At 47.3% G+C, this 15,361-nt stretch overlaps 1 protein-coding gene across 1 annotated transcript in view; it reads left to right on the top strand.

The window, feature by feature from the left end:
* The first annotated feature begins 13,455 nt into the window (after window positions 1-13,455).
* H6PD (hexose-6-phosphate dehydrogenase/glucose 1-dehydrogenase) overlaps window positions 13,456-15,361 on the top strand; it is a 24,778-nt gene continuing 22,872 nt past the window's right edge. The window contains exon 1 of the mRNA XM_075329360.1: window positions 13,456-13,582. The gene's annotated coding sequence lies outside the window, so the exon portion shown is untranslated. The remainder of the gene's footprint in view (window positions 13,583-15,361) is intronic.

The raw sequence follows: 15,361 nt of genomic DNA, 5'->3' as shown, positions 1-15,361 counted from the left end.
AACTAGTGATGAGCGGGCACTACCATGCTCGGGTGCTCTGTACTCGTAACTAGTGATGAGCGGGCACTACCATGCTCGGGTGCTCTGTACTCGTAACTAGTGATGAGCGGGCACTACCATGCTCGGGTGCTCAGTACTCGTAACTAGTGATGAGCGGGCACTACCATGCTCGGGTGCTCTGTACTCGTAACTAGTGATGAGCGGGCACTACCATGCTCAGGTGCTCTGTACTCGTAAATAGTGATGAGCGGGCACTACCATGCTTGGGTGCTCTGTACTCGTAACTAGTGATGAGCGGGCACTACCATGCTCAGGTGCTCTGTACTCGTAACTAGTGATGAGCGGGCACTACCATGCTCAGGTGCTCTATACTCGTAACTAGTGATGAGCGGGCACTACCATGCTCAGGTGCTCCATACTCGTAACTAGTGATGAGCGGGCACTACCATGCTCGGGTGCTCTGTACTCGTAACTAGTGATGAGCGGGCACTACCATGCTCGGGTGCTCAGTACTCGTAACTAGTAATGAGGGAGCACTACCATGCTCGGGTGCTCAGTACTCGTAACTAGTGATGAGCAGGCACTACCATGCTCGGGTGCTCAGTACTCGTAACTAGTGATGAGCGGGCACTACCATGCTCGGGTGCTCTGTACTCGTAACTAGTGATGAGCGGGCACTACCATGCTCGGGTGCTCTGTACTCGTAACTAGTGATGAGCGGGCACTACCATGCTCGGGTGCTCAGTACTCGTAACTAGTGATGAGCGGGCACTACCATGCTCGGGTGCTCAGTACTCGTAACTAGTGATGAGTGGGCACTACCATGTTCGGGTGCTCAGTACTCGTAACTAGTGATGAGCGGGCACTACCATGCTCGGGTGCTCAGTACTCGTAACTAGTAATGAGGGAGCACTACCATGCTCGGGTGCTCAGTACTCGTAACTAGTGATGAGCCAGCACTACCATGCTCGGGTGCTCAGTACCCGTAACTAGTGATGAGTGGGCACTACCATGCTCGGGTGCTCTGTACTTGTAACTAGTGATGAGCGGGCACTACCATGCTTGGGGCTCAGTACTCGTAACTAGTGATGAGCGGGCACTACCATGCTCGGGTGCTCAGTACTGGTAACTAGTGATGAGTGGGCACTACCATGCTTGGGTGCTCAGTACTGGTAACTAGTGATGAGTGGGCACTACCATGCTCGGGTGCTCAGTACTCGTAACTAGTGATGAGTGGGCACTACCATGCTCGGGTGCTCAGTACTCGTAACTAGTGATGAGCGGGCACTACCATGCTCGGGTGCTCAGTACTCGTAACTAGTAATGAGGGAGCACTACCATGCTCGGGTGCTCAGTACTCGTAACTAGTGATGAGCCAGCACTACCATGCTCGGGTGCTCAGTACCCGTAACTAGTGATGAGTGGGCACTACCATGCTCGGGTGCTCTGTACTTGTAACTAGTGATGAGTGGGCACTACCATGCTTGGGGCTCAGTACTCGTAACTAGTGATGAGCGGGCACTACCATGCTCGGGTGCTCAGTACTGGTAACTAGTGATGAGTGGGCACTACCATGCTTGGGTGCTCAGTACTGGTAACTAGTGATGAGTGGGCACTACCATGCTCGGGTGCTCAGTACTCGTAACTAGTGATGAGTGGGCACTACCATGCTCGGGTGCTCAGTACTCGTAACTAGTGATGAGCGGGCACTACCATGCTCGGGTGCTCTATACTCGTAACTAGTGATGAGCGGGCACTACCATGCTCAGGTGCTCCATACTCGTAACTAGTGATGAGCGGGCACTACCATGCTCGGGTGCTCAGTACTCGTACCTAGTGATGAGTGGGCACTACCATGCTCAGATGTTCAGTACTCGTAACTAGTGATGAGCGGGCACTACCATGCTCAGGTGCTCAGTACTCGTACCTAGTGATGAGTGGGCACTACCATGCTCAGGTGTCAGTACTGGTAACTAGTGATGAGCGGGCACTACCATGCTCTGGTGCTCAGTACGAGTAACTAGTGATGAGCGGGCACTACCATGCTCGGGTGCTCTGTACTCGTAACTAGTGATGAGCGGGCACTACCATGCTCGGGTGCTCTGTACTCGTAACTAGTGATGAGCGGGCACTACCATGCTCGGGTGCTCAGTACTCGTAACTAGTGATGAGCGGGCACTACCATGCTCGGGTGCTCAGTACTCGTAACTAGTGATGAGTGGGCACTACCATGTTCGGGTGCTCAGTGCTCGTAACTAGTGATGAGCGGGCACTACCATGCTCGGGTGGTCAGTACTCGTAACTAGTAATGAGGGAGCACTACCATGCTCGGGTGCTCAGTACTCGTAACTAGTGATGAGCCAGCACTACCATGCTCGGGTGCTCAGTACCCGTAACTAGTGATGAGTGGGCACTACCATGCTTGGGGCTCAGTACTCGTAACTAGTGATGAGCGGGCACTACCATGCTCGGGTGCTCAGTACTGGTAACTAGTGATGAGTGGGCACTACCATGCTTGGGTGCTCAGTACTGGTAACTAGTGATGAGTGGGCACTACCATGCTCGGGTGCTCAGTACTCGTAACTAGTGATGAGTGGGCACTACCATGCTCGGGTGCTCAGTACTCGTAACTAGTGATGAGCGGGCACTACCATGCTCGGGTGCTCTGTACTTGTAACTAGTGATGAGCGGGCACTACCATGCTTGGGGCTCAGTACTCGTAACTAGTGATGAGCGGGCACTACCATGCTCGGGTGCTCAGTACTGGTAACTAGTGATGAGTGGGCACTACCATGCTTGGGTGCTCAGTACTGGTAACTAGTGATGAGTGGGCACTACCATGCTCGGGTGCTCAGTACTCGTAACTAGTGATGAGTGGGCACTACCATGCTCGGGTGCTCAGTACTCGTAACTAGTGATGAGCGGGCACTACCATGCTCGGGTGCTCTATACTCGTAACTAGTGATGAGCGGGCACTACCATGCTCAGGTGCTCCATACTCGTAACTAGTGATGAGCGGGCACTACCATGCTCGGGTGCTCAGTACTCGTACCTAGTGATGAGTGGGCACTACCATGCTCAGATGTTCAGTACTCGTAACTAGTGATGAGCGGGCACTACCATGCTCAGGTGCTCAGTACTCGTACCTAGTGATGAGTGGGCACTACCATGCTCAGGTGTCAGTACTGGTAACTAGTGATGAGCGGGCACTACCATGCTCTGGTGCTCAGTACGAGTAACTAGTGATGAGCGGGCACTACCATGCTCGGGTGCTCAGTACTGGTAACTAGTGATGAGCGGGCACTACCATGCTTGGGTGCTCAGTACTCGTAACTAGTGATGAGCGGGCACTACCATGCTCGGGTGCTCAGTACTCGTAACTAGTGATGAGCGGGCACTACCATGCTCGGGTGCTCAGTACTCGTAACTAGTGATGAGTGGGCACTACCATGTTCGGGTGCTCAGTACTCGTAACTAGTGATGAGCGGGCACTACCATGCTCGGGTGCTCAGTACTCGTAACTAGTAATGAGGGAGCACTACCATGCTCGGGTGCTCAGTACTCGTAACTAGTGATGAGCCAGCACTACCATGCTCGGGTGCTCAGTACCCGTAACTAGTGATGAGTGGGCACTACCATGCTCGGGTGCTCTGTACTTGTAACTAGTGATGAGCGGGCACTACCATGCTTGGGGCTCAGTACTCGTAACTAGTGATGAGCGGGCACTACCATGCTCGGGTGCTCAGTACTGGTAACTAGTGATGAGTGGGCACTACCATGCTTGGGTGCTCAGTACTGGTAACTAGTGATGAGTGGGCACTACCATGCTCGGGTGCTCAGTACTCGTAACTAGTGATGAGTGGGCACTACCATGCTCGGGTGCTCAGTACTCGTAACTAGTGATGAGCGGGCACTACCATGCTCGGGTGCTCTATACTCGTAACTAGTGATGAGCGGGCACTACCATGCTCAGGTGCTCCATACTCGTAACTAGTGATGAGCGGGCACTACCATGCTCGGGTGCTCAGTACTCGTACCTAGTGATGAGTGGGCACTACCATGCTCAGATGTTCAGTACTCGTAACTAGTGATGAGCGGGCACTACCATGCTCAGGTGCTCAGTACTGGTAACTAGTGATGAGCGGGCACTACCATACTCAGGTGCTCTGTACTCGTACCTAGTGATGAGTGGGCACTACCATGCTCAGGTGCTCAGTACTGGTAACTAGTGATGAGCGGGCACTACCATGCTCAGGTGCTCAGTACTGGTAACTAGTGATGAGCGGGCACTACCATGCTCAGGTGCTCAGTACTGGTAACTAGTGATGAGCGGGCACTACCATGCTCAGGTGCTCTGTACTCGTACCTAGTGATGAGTGGGCACTACCATGCTCAGGTGTCAGTACTGGTAACTAGTGATGAGCGGGCACTACCATGCTCGGGTGCTCAGTACTGGTAACTAGTGATGAGCGGGCACTACCATGCTCAGGTGCTCTGTACTCGTACCTAGTGATGAGTGGGCACTACCATGCTCAGGTGTCAGTACTGGTAACTAGTGATGAGCGGGCACTACCATGCTCGGGTGCTCAGTACTCGTAACTAGTGATGAGCGGGCACTACCATGCTCAGGTGCTCTGTACTCGTACCTAGTGATGAGTGGGCACTACCATGCTCAGGTGTCAGTACTGGTAACTAGTGATGAGCGGGCACTACCATGCTCGGGTGCTCAGTACTCGTAACTAGTGATGAGCGGGCACTACCATGCTCGGGTGCTCAGTACTCGTAACTAGTGATGAGCGGGCACTACCATGCTCGGGTGCTCAGTACTCGTAACTAGTGATGAGCGGGCACTACCATGCTTGGGTGCCTCTGCACAGGGGTCCAGGAGGTCACTTGGCCCATTTCTACCTCCAAAGCAGGTGGAATTGTGCGTTATGATGAGCTCTTGGGCTGGAAAGGGCCCATATACTGTTCTTACACAGGGGCCCTCTTCTGTCTGTATCTGTCTGTGTGACTTTGGAGTGTGGTAGGACAATGGAGAATCCAGAGCATACCGAATCAAACATGGGGAGAACATACCAAATCCTTGCAGATGTCGTCCTTGTGATAGAATAACAGTTTTCTCTGCTGCAGATCTAGCAGAGCTCGGAATGCTGAGCTGTGTATAAATCCGCTCACACCACTGATTGTCTATATACAGTGTACACAGAAAGTTGCAAGACAGCTGCTAATCTGGGGTGGGGACGGGATTGGAACAGGAGGCACAAGATACCTAGTCCTTTAGTGACAATTTCCTGCTGATAAAACACTGATTTTATTGAAATAGCCAAAGACAGCCCAGTAAGTGGCACATCATGCTGTTCTCAGATTACATAGCAAAAGACTGTTGACAGATTCTCTTTAACCCCTGCATGACCGAGGACGTCACGGTATGTCCTAAATCATGAAGGGGTGATCACTGCTGGCTGCTGTGGTGAGCCAGCAGTGATCCCTGCACATAGCTGCTGACATGAATAGCAGACACGTGCGGCTAACAGGCTCAGGTGGATCCGCCATTCACCCACACCTGTTAACCCCTTAGATCACGCTGTCGAAATGTGAGCACAATATAAATGGCTGTGGTGGGGATATCGCCTTTCCCCACCACCATCGGAGGCCCCGTGACGCGATCACGGGGAGCCAATGGTTGCCATAGTAGCACAAGGTCATCATGTGATGACTCCTGTCACTATCAAGACTTAGGCTGGGTTCACACATAGCAACAACGACGTCGCTGTTACGTCACCATTTTCTGTGACGTAACAGCGACCTTGTAAGTTGCTGTTATGATCGCTGCTTAGCTGTCAAACACAGCAGACGCAGCAGCGATCATAACTTCGCTACATGTGCAGAGAGCAGGGAGCCGCGCACACTGCTTAGCGCTGGCTCCTTGCTCTCCTAGCTACAGTACACATCGGGTTAATTAACCTGATGTGTACTGCAGCTACATGTGCAGAGAGCAGGAGCCGGCACTGACAGTGAGAGCGGAGGAGGCTGGTAACGAAGGTAAATATCGGGTAACCAGGGAAAGGTCTTCCCTTGGTTACCCGATGTTTACCGTGGTTATAGCTTACCGCAGGCTGCTAGACGCTGGCTCCCTGCTCGCTTCATTTCGTCGCTCTCTCGCTGTCACACACAGCGATGTGTGCGTCACAGCGCCTTTGAAGAAAACGAACCAGGGCTGTGTGTAACAAGCAGCAACCTCACAGCAGGGGCCAGATCGCTGCTCAGTGTCACACACAGCGAGATCGCTAATGAAGTCACTGTTACGTCACCAAAACCGTGACGTAGCAGCGATTTCGGTAGCGATCTCGCTATGTGTGAAGCACCCCTTAGTTCCTGTTACAGCCGACAGTGCAGCGGCTGTAACAGGATAGAGCAACATTTCTGCTGATCAGAGCTGTGCAGCTCTGATCAGCAGAAATTAATCAGCGATCAGATTGCTGATCCTAAGGCTATGTGCGCACGTTGCGTACAGTTCACTGCAGAAATTTCTGCAGCGATCTGAAGAGCACATGTGCGCTTTAAATCGCTGCAGAAATGTCCGTAGTGAAGCAGATTCCATGCGCTCTGCCTGCAGCTCCTGCCATAGACAGAGCAGGAGCTGCCGGCAAAGCGCACGGAAGAAGTGACATGTCACTTCTTTTTACGCAGCGCTTCGGCAGTAGCCGAAGCGCCGCGCTCTAAAACGCCACGTGCGCACGGCCCCTGCACAATCTCCATAGACTGTGCAGGGGATGCAGGACGCATGCAGTTACGCTGCGCTACCAAGCGCAGCGTAACTGCATGTATTTACGCAACGTGCGCACATAGCCTTATAGTTCCCTAGGGGACACTAGTAAAATTTTAAAAAAAAGTTTAAAAAAAACCCTAAAAGTTCAAATCACCCCCCATTTGCCCCATTAAAAATTAATGTGATAAAAAAAGTATAAAATATACACATATTTGGTATCGCCTTGTTCAAAAATGCCCGATCTATCAAAATGTAAAATAAATTAATCTGATCAGTAAATGGCGTAGCAGAAAAAAAATCCCAAATTATGCTTTTTGGTTGTCGCAAATTTTGCGCAAAATGCAATAGCAGGCGATCAAAATGTAGCATCTGCACAAACATGGAACCATTAAAAAGATCAGCTCAAGACGCAAAATATAAGCCATCACTGAGCCCCATATCCCAAAAAATGAGAACGCCATGGTTGTGGAAAATGTTGCAAAAAGTGTGCGCCTTTTTTTGGACAAACTTGTGAATTTTTTTTAACCCCTTAGCTAACAGTAAACCTATACATGTTTGGTGTCTACGAACATGTACTGACCTGAGGCATCACACCCACACATCAGTTTTACCATATAGGGAACATGGTGAAAACAAGACTGCAAAAACAATGGCGCAGTTTTTCAGCACTTGGAATTTTTATCCCATTTTCCAGTACACTATATGGTAAAACTAATGTTTTTATTTAAAAGTATAATTCGTCCCAAAAAAAAACAAGTCCTCATATGGCGAGATTGACAGAAAAATTAAACAGTTACGGCTCTCGGAAGAAAGGGAGCAAAAAAACAAAAACGGAAAGTCGCCCAGGGGGGTTTGAAAGGGTTAAATAGATACATTGTTTTCCATAACCACGTGAAAGTTCAAATATTCTTCCTTTGTTTAGTAAACATCAGAGTAACGCAACAGATTTTGCCATTCCATGCAAAGGTATTCTCTACCCCATGCTGTATATTTTTTGAGGATGGAAGCCTATTGGTGACGGATGCGATCCATGAAACATATACATCTGAGGATTCTACGCGGAATTTCTCCAGACAGAAACCTTTTTATGAAAGGGATCCTGAACTTGGGCCAAATAGCGCACAGCCCTTATCGTATTGTGCCGCCATCATTGTGTTCCTATAGATGGACATTGTGCAACACCAGTTAGCGAGAAGCCCCAGAAAAGATAAAGATGTAGAGTAAATATTTGCATGGGATTTGCTCGTTAGTTGACATTCTTTGTGATTTCAGCAGGATTATTGCACAATTTGCAGTTTCTCATGTGGAAGTGTTTGATTGGCCGGATACAAACCGGTTTCTTCTAACGAATCAGGTCATGTCCTCAGTCCGACTAATTAAAAAAAATAGATTTCTATCAGGTCCAAATAAGTAACAGATCCAGATGTGTGCTGTGGAGTGTGATCTTGGACAAGGACAGGGTTCAGTGATAAAGTTGCAGGACGCATTAAGGCTATGTGCGCACTAGAAAATGACGTTTTCTTAAGGAAAGATTGGACCCTGAGAAAGAATCCCGCACCCGCGGTAAAAAAAAAAAACCGCAACAAAATCCTCATGCGGTTTTAGTGCGGAATTTCTGCAGTTTTGCCGCAGGTTGGTCCCTGCGTTTTTTTACCAATTAATGGCAAAACCGCAGGGACCTGCAGAAAAGAATTGACATGCACATTAATTCCGCGGGTAAATCCACAGGGACAAAAAAACGCAGTGTGCGCACAGCTTTTTTTAATCCCCATAGATTTTGCTGGAGAAGGACTGAAGAAATGGTATAAACATTTTCTGCAGCATTTTGGCTAATTACGGCAATTCCGCGGGTAATTCAACAGAGTGCGCACATGGCCTTAGGCTGTGTGCACATGCTCCATTTTTTTTTACCTTTTTTTTAATGCACTTTTCTTGCAAATTTTAATCAATCTGTGCTATGTGGTTAACAAGTGCTGTGCACACATTGCAGATTTTGGTGCATTAAAGAACTGCACCAAACATGTTAATTGTTTTTGCGGTTTTTTTCCCAGCATTTTTTCCTATCACAATGCATAAAAAAAACCCTGCAAAACTCTGGCAAAAGACGAACATTTGTTCCGCATCATTTTTACTGCCGAGAGATGCAGTGTTAAATGCAGAAAATCTGCAACGTGGGTACATACCCTCGCTGAGTTTTTGGTGCAGAAATTTTCTGCACTAAAAAACGCCCCTTGTGCCAGAAAAACTGCAAGAATAGAGGAGAGGACTTAAGAACCAAAAGTATTGAAAAATATTAATCTCAAAGTTGCAAGACTATTTCTAGAGATCTTGATGTTCCTTTGACCACCGTACATAACATTATCAAGAAGTTTACACCCCATAGCACTGTAGCTAATCTCCCTGGATGTGGCGGCAGAAAAAAAATTGATGAAAGGTTGCAATGCAGGATAGTCCTGATGGTGGATAAGCCTCAATCAAGTTCCAAAGAAATTCAAGCTGTCCTGCAGGCTCAGGGGGCATCAGTGTCCGTGCGAACTTTCCGTCCATATATAATGAAATTCAACGCTATGGAGGAGACCCAGGAGGAACCCACTGTGAGACAGAAATATAACAAAGCTAGACTGAAGTTTGCCAAAATGTACGCAAGTAACCAAAATCCTTCTGGCAAAGCATCTTAGGGACAGATGAGACCAAGATAGAGATTTTTGGTAAAGCACATCATTCTACTGTTTACTGCAAAAGGATTGAGGCCTGCAAAGTAAAGAACACCATACCTTCAAACACACATGATGGAGGGTCGGAGATGTTTTGCTGCCTCTGACACTGGGGCCATGACTGTGAAATCATGACATCTGAAGATTACCAAAGGATAATGGGTGGAAATGTAGTGCCCAGTGTCAGAAAGCTAAGTGTGTGTTCTAGCTCATGGGTCTTCCAGGAGGACAATGACCCCAAACATACTTCAAGAAGCCCCCAGAAATTGATGGAAACAAAGCGCTGGAGAGTTCAGAAGTGGCAGCAATGAGTTCAGAGAAGAAAAGACGCCTTCACATATGAGAGACCTGGAGCCGTTTATAAAGGAGAGTCCAAAATCCCAGGTGAGAGGAGGAAGAAGCTTGTGGACGGTTACAGGAAGCTGCTGATTGCAGGTATTTATTCCATAGTGTGTGCAACCAAATATTAAGTTGTGGGGGGCAAAACATTTTCGGGGTTTTATTTGACATTATATTCAATTTGCCTTTTTTTCTATTTTTTTTGTATTGTCCAATAAAGACAAAGGAAATAAACATATGTATAACAAAACACGTGTAATTGCAATCATTTGTGTTTGTGTGTGTATATATATATATAGTGGAACCTAGGATTAAGGCTAGGGCCCCACTTTGCGTTCACCTACTTGCAGTTTAGAACGCACGTTTTTGCCTTAATTGATTTAGCCAAAGTTGCCTTTTTCTGAAATTTAGCGCTGAAAACGCACGCGTATTTACCGCATTTTAGCTGCGTTTTCTGCGCTTTTTACATGTGTGGCGCCCTGGACAAGCCAGGACGTCACAGGTACTGCAACAACACACCCCACACCCCGGTTAGGAACACCTAAGTCAGACACAAATCCTTGTTGCCTCCCTCCAGGGGCTGATGTCCACACCAGGTGGGGCGGAGCAAGGCGGTTTACTGCACCCACCGAGGAGTTCACAGTCCTGGAGGCGGGAAAAGGGAGGAGAGAGTTAAGTGGAGTTGAGAAAGGAAGGAGGGAAGTGGTAGGAGAGGAGCAGACTGACCGTGCCCGGGTACGTGGCCCGGGCACCTGAGAGCAAGGTTGGCAGATGGTGGTGATCGTCTGCAGGAGAGGCCGATTTACGCACAACCGTAAGGACCGGGGACGGGCGGTGGCCCGCCGGTACCGGATCGGGGAGCGAAGAGAAGCCAGCACCATTCAGCAGGGTCTACGGACCCCAACCAGGCTTGGAGTCGCCGTTAAACCAGTCAAATCCGTCAGCGACGGGAACCTCCAGGGTTTCCTAGCAGTAAAGACCCGACTAAAGGCAACCGCTCAACCGTGAAGGGAAATACAGCTACCGCCACAGCTAGAGTTCCCAGGGCCAGCGCCTGCGGGCAAAAGGGGCTCCTCCGGCAAATATACCGCTGGGGAGCGGGTTACCGGTGGGAAGCCATCGGGGCCGAGAACATAACACCGGTGCAGGGAGAGACAGTTACCGCCAACCTACCGGGAGTGACCATCGCAGCCGTCTGTGGGACTCGTCCATCCAGCCGTTTGTTTTACCAGAGACTCCGTGTACGTTACTGGATGAGTAAGTACCACCGTGCCGTCTGGCACTGCGCTGCCCCGCGACCCGGCTCCTCGCCAAGCCCTGCAATCCACCTTACAGACAACAACTCCGGGCCCCGGGACTACCAAAATCCCCCTACCCACGGAGGGGAGAGAAACATCTCAGCTGCTCCCTGCCATCGCTCCCGGGATCCCCGTACAGAGCAGCGGTGGTGTCCCATTATCACCACACACCGTGGGTGGCGTCACAAACCGACATTCCAAACACCAACAAACCACCCCTTTCACTCACGGGCGAGGAGCGCCGCTCGAGTCCCCGGATCCGGCCCATCGCTCGAGCCACCGAGCAGCAGCAGCAGTGCCGGACCCGAGCGTGGTGAGCGCAGCGCCCCGCCGCCCGCGACACATGCTTTTCCACTTGCGTTTTGACAGATGTGTTGTGAACATCAAGACACTGCTAAATAAAGATTAAGCAGTCAGAATGAAAAAAAGAAACAAATCTATATTTCAAAGTAAAATAATGGAAATATATTTAATTAAATTATTGCGGTAATTCAATATTTCACGAAAAAATAGCAATAAATTAATAATTTTTTTAAATTAAATTGTCGCATTATGTGTGTGTAAAGGGACATATGAAATCATTATTTTGAAGTCCAAAACGCATGATTTCTGCACTGAAAAAGCAGGTAAAATGCAGGAATTTGAAGGAATCTTGGTTCTTGCAATTTCTCATTGACTTCAATTTTACCAAAATGCACCCAAAATGGCAAAAACAATTGACATGCTGCTTCTTTGAACGCATGTTTTTTGTCACAAAATATGCAAATTAAACGCAGCGTTTAGAAATGCAAAGTGGGGTCAAGAAATCTGCTTTTACCATTGACTATAATCGAAAACCAAAACACATGCCATTTTGCATGAAAACGCTGCAGCTCAAAACGCTGCGGAAACGCAGGAAAAAAAACGCAAAGTGCGTTCGCAGCTTAATAGGAAGCGACTGATTGCAGTTATTTATTCCATAGTGTATGCAACCACATATTAAGTTGTGGGGGGCAAAACATTTTCGGGGTTTTATTTGACATTATATTCAATTTGCCTTTTTTTCTATTTTTTTTGTATTGTCCAATAAATACAAAGGAAATAAACATATGTATAACAAAACACGTGTAATTGCAATCATTTGTGTTTGTGTGTGTATATATATATATAAGGGAACCTAGGATTAAGAGTAACTTGGTTTGAGAGTGTTTTGCAAGACAAGCAAAGTTTTTAAAAATTTGTAACTTGGTTTAAGAGCAATGCTTTGTAATAAGAGCAAATACTCACCATGCACACTTCCGGTTCTGTCCTTTTACCGCGCTCTGACCCGCTCTGGAGGTAACTATCTGTCCATATGTACTGTATACTGTATATACTATATAGCATTTCTATCAATTTGCATTTATGGATACAGTATTGTACTTTCTTTCTGCTAACCAGTGCAGCACATTGCTTATACTGTACCTCCCACACCCCAACACTTCTATTGTAAACTAAAGTGCAGTTTAATTTGTTTTACGTTTTTTTACTGTACAGTATTTTGTATTAGTGCACTGTAATAATTTCATATGAATACACTACATTATTTTGTATTATTAGTTTGTACACTAAATATTTTTGGGTTATGGAACAAATTGGCTGCATTTCAATTATTTTCTATGGGAACATTCTCTTTGATATGAGCGATTTGGTATAAGAGCGCACTCCAAATTATGGTCATAATCCAAGGTTCCAGTGTGTGTGTGTGTGTGTGTGTGTATATATATAAAATGTATATGTACGTATGTGTGTGTGTATATATATAAAATGTATATATATGTATGTGTGTGTGTATATATATATATATATATATATATATATATATATAGATACACATACACACACACACAATGTACACCCCAGAATATGGGGACACAACTTTTAAAGTGTTTTGATGTGTTGTTTTTATATTGTAAGACTAGTGAGATATAGCACAAATAAACATTACATATTTAAATATTGCCTTAATTGTACTGACCAACGGAATGAAGCTATATATATATATATATATATATATATATATATATATATATATATATATATATATATATATATATATATATAAAAAATAAATAAACACTATGTGGATACATAGATATAGTTATTTGAATACAGAGATGGGAGGAAAAAAAATAGCTGCACTGTTAAGGGGTTAAATGTGACAGTTCCATTAGAATCTTCGTAGTGTAAATAGAAGGTGGCAGCGGTAATTCTTCAGGCCGTGCCGGGCTCCGCATTACCGCACCGGGACACAATGTCGCAGCGGTGGCGCGGCAGGAGCTGCAGTCTGCACACGGCCCCATACACACAGTGACTGCCGGTGATTCCTGTCACTTCCGCTCCTGCGGCTTGTCTGCGCGTCACATGTGGAGGAAGAGGAGGCGCAGCACACACAGCCGCTGTCCTCCGCACTTCCGCCTGTAGGGGGCGCTGCAGGACGGGTGAGTGACACGTGTGACCCCTGCAGTCTGTGTATACGGGGGCGCAGCCGCAGACACGTGCGATTCTGCTGTCCCCACGATGCGCAGTGTGAACAGCTGCTGCGTCTTCCTGGCTGACATATCTGTGTTGTGACAGTAGGGGGCGCAGTGTGAACAGCTGTTCTCTGTAAACTGGGGCCCTTTTTTGTTATGGAGACACTACAACTCCCAGCAGCCCCAGACCTCCAGGTACTATATCTGGCTACAGCTCACAGTTTAGATTTTAACCCTTTCACAGCTACCCATCTTAGGTTTAGATGAGGGAGTGTGTGGAGCTCCTAACCTTCTACTGGTTCAGTTTTCTATTTGATTTACACCTTTTGCAGTTTTATTTGTTTTCTCATTTTATTTCATTTTGAACCGTCACATTAAGGCCACAAATAAACAAATAGTGGAATGTTATATATTTTTTTCATTACTGGAAATCCATCCAGCTCCATTCATTCCTATGGGAGTGCCAAAGAGCAGCCGAGTGCAGTGCTCCGCGGTGCCTTTGAGAATGAATGGAGCGGCACTGTGCATGATTGCCCACCGCTGCAATTAATTTTTCCTAGGGGCCACACGATAGACCATGACAGTTGCGGAGCCCAAACTGATAGGTTGAAATTCTGCTCAATATTAATTATTATTTTATATTGTATCACTTAGTATTGAAAAGAATTAAGTATGCTGACAGCCCCCTTTATAGAGTATGAGCCAACACATAGCCCCCTATATCCAGTATGAGCCAACACATAGCCCCCTATATCCAGTATGAGCCAACACATAGCCTCCTATATACAGTATGAGCCAACACATAGCCCCCTATATACAGTATGAGCCAACACATAGCCTCCTATATACAGTATGAGCCAACACATAGCCCCCTATATCCAGTATGAGCCAACACATAGCCCCCTATATCCAGTATGAGCCAACACATAGCCCCCTATATACAGTATGAGCCAACACATAGCCCCCTATATCCAGTATGAGCCAACACATAGCCCCCTATATCCAGTATGAGCCAACACATAGCCCCCTATATCCAGTATGAGCCAACACATAGCCCCCTATATCCAGTATGAGCCAACACATAGCCTCCTATATCCAGTATGAGCCAACACATAGCCCCCTATATACAGTATGAGCCAACACATAGCCCCCTATATACAGTATGAGCCAACACATAGCCTCCTATATACAGTATGAGCCAACACATAGCCCCCTATATACAGTATGAGCCAACACATAGCCCCCTATATCCAGTATGAGCCAACACATAGCCCCCTATATACAGTATGAGCCAACACATAGCCTCCTATATCCAGTATGAGCCAACACATAGCCCCCTATATACAGTATGAGCCAACACATAGCCCCCTATATACAGTATGAGCCAACACATAGCCCCTTATATACAGTATGAGCCAACACATAGCCTCCTATATACAGTATGAGCCAACACATAGCCCCCTATTTACAGTATGAGCCAACACATAGCCCCCTATATCCAGTATGAGCCAACACATAGCCCCCTATATACAGTATGAGCCAACACATAGCCCCCTATATCCAGTATGAGCCAACACATAGCCCCCTATATCCAGTATGAGCCAACACATAGCCCCCTATATCCAGTATGAGCCAACACATAGCCCCCTATATCCAGTATGAGCCAACACATAGCCTCCTATATCCAGTATGAGCCAACACATAGCCCCCTATATACAGTATGAGCCAACACATAGCCCCCTATAT

Source organism: Anomaloglossus baeobatrachus, chromosome 11, assembly GCF_048569485.1.
Source record: "Anomaloglossus baeobatrachus isolate aAnoBae1 chromosome 11, aAnoBae1.hap1, whole genome shotgun sequence".
In the NCBI taxonomy this organism is placed as follows: Eukaryota; Metazoa; Chordata; class Amphibia; order Anura; family Aromobatidae; genus Anomaloglossus; species Anomaloglossus baeobatrachus.
This window is presented reverse-complemented; position numbering and strand designations above follow the sequence as displayed.